Below are 10,372 nucleotides of genomic sequence, written 5' to 3'. Positions count from 1 at the left end.
CTCAAGTAATGTGATTGAAGATTCCAATTACGAATTGCCAGCAGCTCCATTCGTGGCTGAGGATTTTGGGCCCAAGGGGTCATCAGGTGAGGATCAGGCGGCGCACAGCGAAGGCAATGAAGAGCTTCTACATAGAAAAAGCGATGAGGAAAGGAAAGGTATTGTTTGTGAAGTTTGTAAGAGCAAACTCACGATTCACATGAGAGTACATACAAAGGAGAAGCCGTATAGCTGTGAGGTTGTGAAAAGGCTTTCTCCCATAAACATACTCTAGTAACTCACATTAGAATACATACAAAGGAAAAGCCATATAGCTGTGAAGTTTGTGAAAAGGCTTTTTTCTATTGAAACGAAATCTGGTAACGCACATGAGAATACATACAAAGGAGAAGCCGTATAGCTGTGAAGTTTGTGAAAAGGCTTTCTCCCATAAACATAGTCTAGTAAATCACATTAGAATACATACAAAGGAGAAGCCATATAGCTGTGAAGTTTGCGAAAAGGCCTTTTCACTGAAACGAAATCTAGTAACGCACATGAGAATACATACAAAGGAGAAGCCGTATAGCAGTGAAGTTTGTGAAAAGGCTTTTTCATTGAAACGAATACATACAAAGGAGAAGCCATATAGCTGTGAAGTTTGCGAAAAGGCTTTTTCATTGAAACGAAATCTGGTAACGCACATAAGAATACATACAAAGGAGAAGCCGTATAGCTGTGAAGTTTGTGAAAAGGCTTTCTCCCATAAACATAGTCTAGTAAATCACATTAGAATACATACAAAGGAGAAGCCATATAGCTGTGAAGTTTGCGAAAAGGCTTTTTCATTGAAACGAAATCTAGTAACGCACATGAGAATACATACAAAGGAGAAGCCGTATAGCTGTGAAGTTTGTAAAAAGGCTTTCTCCCATAAACATAGTCTAGTAACTCACATTAGAATACATACAAAGGAGAAGCCATATAGCTGTGAAGTTTGCGAAAAGGCTTTTTCATTGAAACGAAATCTAGTAACGCACATGAGAATACATACAAAGGAGAAGCCGTATAGCTGTGAAGTTTGTGAAAAGGCTTTCTCCCATAAACATACTCTAGTAACTCACATTAGAATACATACAAAGGAGAAGCCATATAGCTGTGAAGTTTGCGAAAAGGCTTTTTCATTGAAACGAAATCTGGTAACGCACATGAGAATACATACAAAGGAGAAGCCGTATAGCTGTGAAGTTTGCAAAAAGACTTTTTCACGGAAACAAGATCTAGTTAGTCACATGAGAGTACATACAAAGGAGAAGCCATATAGCTGTGAAGTTTGCGATAAGGCTTTTTCATGGAAACAAAATCTAATTACTCATATGAGAGTGCATGCAAGACAAACCTTTTACAAGCCATGTAGATACCAATGGATTCACTCAGAATGGAAGTGACCTTTGGCTTAAGCAGCGCATTCATTGCCATTGCTAATAAATAGTTATCCAAATAGGTTTTGTTTTTCCCTTTGTGATAATGCTTAAAACTTCATATCAGAATGTTGCCTCTACTAGAGATTTGTGAAGAACCTCTTGACCAGAGAATGCATAAAGCTGTAGGGCAAATTGGTAGGAAGCTGGTGAGAGACATGAGGCAAGCAACCTTTTTTACATTGCACCTTTAAGAAAAAATATAAAATCTAAGCTTAACAATTCTTTAAATCCTCATATGCAACTTATTATAGAACACCATAATACATGAACTTGAACATGAATTGATGATTTGTATAATAGAAAAATTCTGATACCAGACACGAGACCTCTTCCCTTCACTTATAGCTAAACATACAATCACTAAATATGCCCTACCACATAACATGTGTTTGCTATTCAGTAATTAAATTCCTCAAGCATCTCGACTAATTTATTTATTTATGTTATTTATTTATCTATTTATTTATTTATTTATGTTATGTTATATTTATTTATTTATGTTATTTATTTATTTATGATATTTATTTGTTTATGTTATTTATTTATTTATGTTATTTATTTATTGATTATTTATGTTATATTTATTTATTTATGTTATTTATTTATTTATTATTTATGTTATTTATTTATTTATGTTATTTATTTATTTATTATTTATGTTATATTTATTGATTTATGTTATTTATTTATTATTTATTTATTTATTTATTATTTGTTATATTTTTTTATTTATTTTATTGTTGATGTCAGATCCATAGCACTGGTCCCTGAGGGGGGCCAAAGGCAGCCAGTCCGACAGGAAGTTCATCGTCGCCTCAAGGATGTCGGTTCGTAACTGAAAGTCTATCATGTTTTTCTAGTTTATTGTTAAGCACTGGATATATGTCAGTACGGCAGGTTGTCGTGGTTGTTTCGCGTGGCGGCGTCGCGGCGTGAGGTCAGGAGTCCACTGGTTATTTTTGGTGACCTCCCCATCTTTTAACCTCGAGCATCGTGTTTACCCACTCGACCTGCCGTTTGACCTGCGCTCTTATTGGCTGGCGGTGCTCTCCAATTGACCAATGTGGTGATGTGTCGGGGTGTGATCGCCGTCTGCTACAAGGAGATAGTAGACAATGAAAGCAACAAACAAAATGATATTTCTCTAAAAAAGCAGAAGTAGCTACCTCCTCAACGAACAGGATGAGAAGATTCATGAAGAAGAAGAACAAGAAATCCTGTTCAGAAATTCCTGGAGAAATTGTTTCCGAATTACTGAAGAAGAAGAAGAAAAGTTTGACAGTGATTTCGAGGAGACCATCATAGAGGAAATAGGAAGGCACATCCACCTCCTATATCCAGAAGCTGCTTCTGACTTCACTAGACTGGATCCCACAGATCCACTAATGACCAAGATCAACCCCACAGATGTCAAAAGAACTATTCAGAGTTTCAAGAATAGAACTGCTCCAGGCAAATGCAAGATCAACAAAACAATCCTGCAGAATCTTCCAAACAAGATGTTGCTGAGACTGGCAAACATATATAATGCCTCTCTCACTGCTGGCTACTTCCCTGACCACTTCAAGGAAGCAAGAGTCAGGATGATTCCAAAATCCGGGAAAAATCCAAGAAAAGTGGAGAATTACAGACCAATATCTCTGCTGGAAGTCCCAGGCAAAGTCTTTGAAAAGATATTGAACATAAGATTGCGAAATCACCTGGAGATTAACGATCTGCAAAATCCCAGGCAACATGGCTTCAGACCAGGCAGAGGAACATCAACAGCCATTGCAATCATATATGAAGAAATCGCCAATGCCATGAGCGAAAGGAACCAAGTCAATGTGGTTCTGAGAGATGTGGCCAAAGCCTTCGACAAAGTTTGGCACACAGGCCTGAAACTTAAGATCATCAGGCTGAACCTCCCAACGTCCTTGACCAAGCTATTGTGTGACTTTGTTGAAAGTCGAAGCGCAAGAATAGTCGTCGGCAACACAGTCGGCGAAGCAATACCCCTCATGAGTGGAGTTCCACAGGGAAGCTGCCTCTCACCGACACTGTTCACAATCTATACAGCAGACCTGCCTGAACCATCACATGGCAGCAACCACTATATGTATGCCGACGACATCACTCAGATAATCAAGTACGAAGGGAGATCGATCGAGATGATGGCACTGAGAACTGCCAGAGCCATAGAGACCATCAATCGATACGAAAGACAGTGGAAGATCTCAACCAACATGAGAAAATTCCAAGTCATTCCTGTGGCCAAGTTCAAGACAGCAGATCTGATAGTGGACGAGGAAGCAGTGGACTACTGTGACAAAGGAAAGATACTAGGGCTAACAATTAGCAGAAGAGGAATTGTCCCTCACATAAATGAAAGAGCAACCAAAGCTAAACATCAGCTGAACAAGATCAGAAGGTTCCAGACACTGAGTACTGAAACCAAGCTCTACATTTATAAAGCCCTAGTGCGGCCCATCATGGAATACCCGCCAGTGCCTACTCACACCATTTCCAGAAGGCAGATGATGAAGCTACAGACTATTCAGAACCAGGCAGGCAAATGGATTCTGAATATTCGCTTTCCTGAAGTAGTCACTGCACTCAGTGACTCAAAAGCCTCAGCAGAATCAATGGCATTGAAGAAGTTGAGGCCATATTCACGGCATCAGGTACAGGAGACCGATGATCAAGTAAGGAGGCAACCATGAAGAGGAGAACCTAAAAGAAGAAAGAAGAAGTAAATCTCAAGAGGACCTGCACGTTTAAGCTCAAGAATGAAGTTTTTTTAAACACCTTTTAATCCAGACTACAAGCTAACCCACAGGGCTCCACTTCAACGTCAAGCACGGCACATCATGCATAGCAGTGAGAGGTGACGTGCGAGGTCGGCGAAGTGCAGCGTGGGCAGAGCTGAAGAATTTTAAAACCAAAAAAAAAAAAAAAAAAAAAAAAAAAAAAATCCTTAAAAAATAGCCTGCTAGGTGTTCTGGTTTCTGGCTGCCTCCCGAGGGGTTGACCCAGGGCTTTGTTCAGCTACTAAGGGCGCACATGCAAGCTATTCTCTGACTTCTTTCTCTTGGTCTTACAACTTATCTTTTCTCCTTTCTCCACCTTTCTCAGCTTTCCTTCTATCACTTTATCTCCTCGCAAATTTCATTTCCACTATCCCTCCAGCTCCCTTCATCACTTCCTCTTCACTTTACACACTTCCATTATTCACTTCAACTTCCTTCTCCTCAAGACCAACTCCAATAAAAAGCTAATACTCTCTTCACTCTACTTAACTTTCTAACTCTCACTGTATCTCCTCCCAAGTTTCTTTTCACTATCTCTCCAGCTCTTTTCACCACTTCCTCTTCCGCTTTATCACGCTTAAAAAAAAAAAAAAAAAAAAAAAAAAATTAACATCTTTTTTGGTTTTTACTAACTCAATTTAACTAACTAATAATAAATAATAAAGAATCCTTATCCCTCATCCCAACCCAAGTTCCAGACCCCTTCCTCCCAACCCTCTTCAACTTACTCACCCCCACAGATAAGAAGAAGAATCAATCAATCAACAATCAACAAGACTTTTCCCCTTCCGACCCGGCAGGCCTCCCGGAAGGTTTTGAGTGGACATGACACTTCAATAACTTAAAAAGTCAGACAGGGAGTTTCGTCCTCCCACTACTTTAACTACGACTTTCCTTCATTTTCCTGACTGTTTTTCTTCACCTCAACTCTTCGTCTAACTTAACTGTCCCCTTCCACTTCGGTGGGAGTTCTAGTTTCCTTTTCCAGACCTATATGAGGTTGCACAACAAACGAACTTAAACACAAACTTACCTGAAAACTCAAGGAGATGCTAGCTGGGATGACCTCCTCCCGAAACTCATCCCCCGAAGAAGACCTGGAAATAAAGGAAATAAAAAGCTATCAATACACGGAATATGTGAACACGGGCACATATGTGTGCACATGTGGTTAAAAAAAAAGAAAAAAAGGTGAAGGTGAAACCTCAGTTATAATTAAAAATGTCAATACATATAAAAAAATATATATGTAATCGTGGGTATATGTTCAAGATACATATGCGCACATATGTATATGTGTACATATTTAGGTATGACGGCACAAATATGTCAATATCTGCGTAAGTGCTGAGGCACACATAAGAGAGAGAGAGAGAAAAAAAAAAAAAAAAAAAAAAAGGAAAGGAAAGGTAAAAGGTGAAGGTAAAACATGGGCATCTTAAATGCTACTCTACTTGTGGAAAAAAAAAAAGGTGAAAATTAAACATGGGCATTTGAAATTTTATTCTATTTATATACATAGAAAAACTATGTACAAAAAAGATCAATACTATTTATAAATTACCTGCGCCAGACCGTTACACCCTAGTGGTCCCCCACCTCCACCACGGCGGGTCTTGCCAACCGACAAAAACACGATGAATAGGTCCTAAAAGCAAAATTAACTAAGACGAACAATTGATGACCAGCAAGGGGTTACGCCCCCCACCTGTTATTATCTTCTCCTAGTATTTCTTTTTAGGTAGCTAGCTGCCATCTTAGTTCTTCGTCCGCTTCTTCTTCTTTCGAGAATCTACATTCTCCACTTTCCTTATTGTATTGTACTGTATTGTTGTACAGACCTATATTGATATTCTCATTGGCGGTCAAATTGGATTGGTAACGGTTGGGGGGAGTCTCAACCATGAAACGTAACTCAACACCACTTAGTCTCATTCAGGTCTGGCAAATGCTGCCCCAGATAGAGTCTAGAGGGCAAATTTCAGAAGAAACTTGCACCCCGATTCACTCAGACTCAAGACTCACTCAACTCAGATCAGGAAGGATTACTGATCAGTCACTCAAGACATCAGTCACCACTCGACCTCACCTGAGATAACAGCACCTGCTCCAGCTTACCTGCTCCAGCTGAAGCTATCTAGAAGCCTCCAAGGAAGAAGAAGAAGAATCTACAAGAACTCTTTGAAGGAAGAGTTATAATCTACATTGCTACACTTATAGCAAGAAGAAGAATTACCTGGATTACCTGACCTAATCCCAAGTGGGCACCACTTATGCCAAGCAGTTGACATCTTGAAGGAGTTGGCATACTAAAAAGAGATCCCTTCAGAGTAAGGGTTTTGACACTCGGCTCTCTCGAGCCAAGCACCTCGGTGCTACAAGAGATCCTTGTAGGCACACACCTGTCCCCCCCTGTCCTTTACCACCACTTTCGGCGTTAGGATAACACCGTTTGTTTCCGAAGGCGAACCCTGCGGTTTACCCGGCGAAGGCCGAGGTCTCAAAGGGGTCCCTTAGTTGGGATACTGGAGGAAACACTCGGAGGTTGCCACCTTTGTTAGGCATAGGGAACGGCGGCAGGCCACTCTAACACTCCTGCCAACTCTAGCTAGACACCGTCTACATAGCCAACCTGGTTAGGCTCCTCAGAGATAAGAGGAGGTTGTCAGAGATAGGACTTAATCTGACAACTCAGGCAGGACTTGGACTTTTTGCAGTGGTAGGATCGAGCTATGCGTTGGGAACCATGGCTTCGACCACCAAAATTAAAGTAAACCTCGATGGCATTCCGACTCTAACTCGTAAGCAGGAACTGAACTCTCTGATGTTTGGCAATGGTATCCATTTCCTAAGAATCATTGATGCAAGGAATGGATACATTGTTTTGCCAAAGACCCTAACCGATGCCGATAAAATAATGTCACCAGAATTCCGCCAAAAGCTTAAGAGCTCCGGTTTTGACCCCCAGATGCCTCTTGAAACCAAAGCTAAGATGACTATTGTAGTAAAAAAAGTGGACTCGTACATTACAAGCCACTCTAATGAAGAGATAAAAGAGGAACTGGTAAGACAACTCAGCCTACAAATCGATGAAGTCTATAAGATGCCACAACATGGAATTGTTAAGATTCGATTCCATGATATACAGACTGCCAAAAAGATTAAAGAACAAGGACTGATTCTATACAACTACAGTATAAACCCGGCCCAGATCGAAGAGGAACGATTCACTCGAGTAATTCAGTGTATGAATTGCTACGAATATGGCCATACAAAGGGTAAATGTACTAGGAAGAATGCTGAAAAATGCAGTGAATGTGGTCAGACCGGACACAGGTTCACGACATGTAAGAACACCACGAAAAAATGCCTAAACTGTGGAGGCGAACACAGGACTCTCTCTGGAAGCTGCCCTGTTAGAAGGAAAGAAATCACAAAGGCAGTAGAAAAGAAGCAAGAGATCGTCACAACACCCACGAAAGGAAATATCAGTGCAGAACAACCAGTGGAATCATTTCAAGCACTCAAAGAAGAAAACTTAATTTTGATTGGTGAAATAGAGACACTGAAGCGAGATATAGAAAAAATGAAAAAGGACTGCCACTGTCGAGAGGCCAGTACTGCCATCAGTGATAAAGAATCCCGCGATGACACACGGTGTCATGAAACCAATTCCTCCATTAATAGTGGTCAGTGTGAGGGAGCCCGTGCTGATACTGAGGGAAGACAGTGTTAGGAACTACGTGACACGGACCCTGATAAGGCTTCCGGTCCCCCGAATGTCCTCAACACATCAATTGAAGGGATTGAGCTACGAAGCAGAAAAAAACTAAGAATTAATAGTTTAAATGGTTAAGTGTACTTTTAAATTAAGGTCTGTCCTATGTGAGGAGAAGTATGGTTATACAGCAATGTATATGTGTGCTTTCTGTAAAGTGAAATGCGTTACCATCAGAGGATATTGCAGAATGAAGTATAGACTATCAAATAAAAAACTCTTCATTTATGGATCATGGAATATGCGTAGTATTAAGCCTAGGCTTAATGACCTAGAGTTTTATATTCGTAAAAACAATGTCGATGTAATCTGCATACAAGAACCGTTTGCAGCTGCTACTAACATGAAAATAGCGCCTAAACTCAAAGGGTATTGCTCATATGTAAATACAGCCATGACGGGTTTGTTGACTTATGTAAAGCTAACACTGCCACATGAACTAGTAAAACAGTCCGGGAACACCGACGTGCAGTTCCATCATTTAAGAATTAAGGGTTCTTCTCATTATATAATGTGTATGCCAGGAACCCAAAGTTTCTGACTAGTTCTCTACCCAATTTCCATAATCAAGGAACATTATGTATGGGAGATTTCAATGCTAGACACACACAATTTGGTGATCACTAGAGTAACAGCAATGGGGAGGAATTTAAACATTTCGTCAATAGAAGATCGATGACTGTATCAGCCGTATTCTATAACGTTTTCTGCGTGTCGTGGCCATGTCATGTTCATGTTATGTCCATGTCGTGTTCATGTAACGAATGCGGTATTCTAGGACGCAAAAGCGCGGCACGTTTGCGTCAACTGCTTCAGGTTTACCAACCGTTCCAAAGTAACCCACTTATTAACATGTTTCGGATGAATGGCACGACAAATTCATAAGAGAAACTACAATCATAGGTAGCACTAACATAAGATAATTCAATTTTGGTATGAATCAGTCGTTGTACTTGTTCCTAGTTAAAGAATTGACAACCATTTCACGAACGCGCTGTTGGTAATTCACTCTACGCTCGATCAAAACAAACGGGATGTGAGGGACCGTGTGTTTATGAACAGATCTTCCTTATTTTATCTTTGTATATACTGTACATATATGCGCATTTTTAATATATCATGCATATAGATTTAATGTATACATATTTCATATAATTATATGCTTTAATTTTACGTCCCTGACTACTTTTACCATTCCTTTAACTTCACTCTCCTTCGAAAAGTCCGCCAAAAGGTAAACAAACTCAAAATCAGCAGAGAATCCATGTTTTCCTAAAAGAGTTTGTAATCCGTGTCTAGGACAATGATGCCTAATATAACCAATATAGGTATTACTTTTCAAACGTAGTATGCTCATATGAAGTATTGGTAAGAAAAAGTACAGTAAAAATATGATTTTTTTCACTCGTGTAACTATCGTGACAAGCCTACCCCCTTGCCACGGAGTTTCCACGATTGTTCCAATACTTTCCACGCATCTGCCACGAATTTGCCACGCTTTTGCCGCGAACCCGCGCTTCTAGAATAAGAATCGCGGCATGTTCATGTCATGTACACGGCGCGCTTAGGGACTTAGAATATGGCTGTATATGACACAGATAAACAGACTCATTTGGCAGGTGGCAGGTTAGATTATGTAATTGGCAAAGATCTTGTACATGGTAATGTTTGTACATCACTGGTTCGAGAGTTACAAGCACAAGCACAAGCACACACACTCAAACTCACACTTGTGAACACACACTGACATTTACATACACATAGTCATCAACCACACACACTCACAGGCACATGCACACACATCCGCGTACACTCACACACACGCATAAACACGCACAACCACACTTGTGAACACACACACACATTTACACACTCACACACGGACATTTAAATACACACTCACACACAAAGCACTCTTCATACACATAATCACACACACAGACACACATATATACAAACGGAAAAAAACACATACGCACACAGACACACACTCACAGACACGCACACGCACACACAAACATTCACACACACACACAGTCACACACAGCCACACTCACCCATACACACACTCACACACACACGTTCATACACGCAGAATCAAACATACAGGCACACACACTTATCTACATATACACAGTCACACGCAATGCATATATGTGCACAAGCACACACACTCACACTTGTAAACACACACACATTTACATACACATACTCACACTTACACACAAACTCAAACACACATACATGCATTCAAACACTCACACTCACACACACAAACACTCACACTCACACTCAAACACACAATCACATACACACAGACACACAAATCCACACATGGAATC

At 40.2% G+C, this 10,372-nt stretch overlaps 2 protein-coding genes and 1 pseudogene across 2 annotated transcripts in view; 2 read left to right on the top strand and 1 right to left on the bottom strand.

Annotated features, from left to right (window-relative positions):
- Positions 1–1,427, top strand: part of LOC147466581 (uncharacterized) — a 3,110-nt pseudogene extending 1,683 nt beyond the window's left edge.
- LOC122246354 (uncharacterized) overlaps positions 1–10,372 on the bottom strand; it is a 1,434,769-nt gene that overhangs the window by 86,714 nt on the left and 1,337,683 nt on the right. The window lies entirely within an intron of this gene.
- The window catches only part of LOC122263496 (uncharacterized), a 1,386,165-nt gene that overhangs the window by 309,773 nt on the left and 1,066,020 nt on the right, over positions 1–10,372 (top strand). The window lies entirely within an intron of this gene.

Source organism: Penaeus japonicus, unplaced genomic scaffold, assembly GCF_977035675.1.
Source record: "Penaeus japonicus unplaced genomic scaffold, GWHDUDI00000001_assembly GWHDUDI00000043, whole genome shotgun sequence".
NCBI lineage: Eukaryota > Metazoa > Arthropoda > Malacostraca > Decapoda > Penaeidae > Penaeus > Penaeus japonicus.
This window is presented reverse-complemented; position numbering and strand designations above follow the sequence as displayed.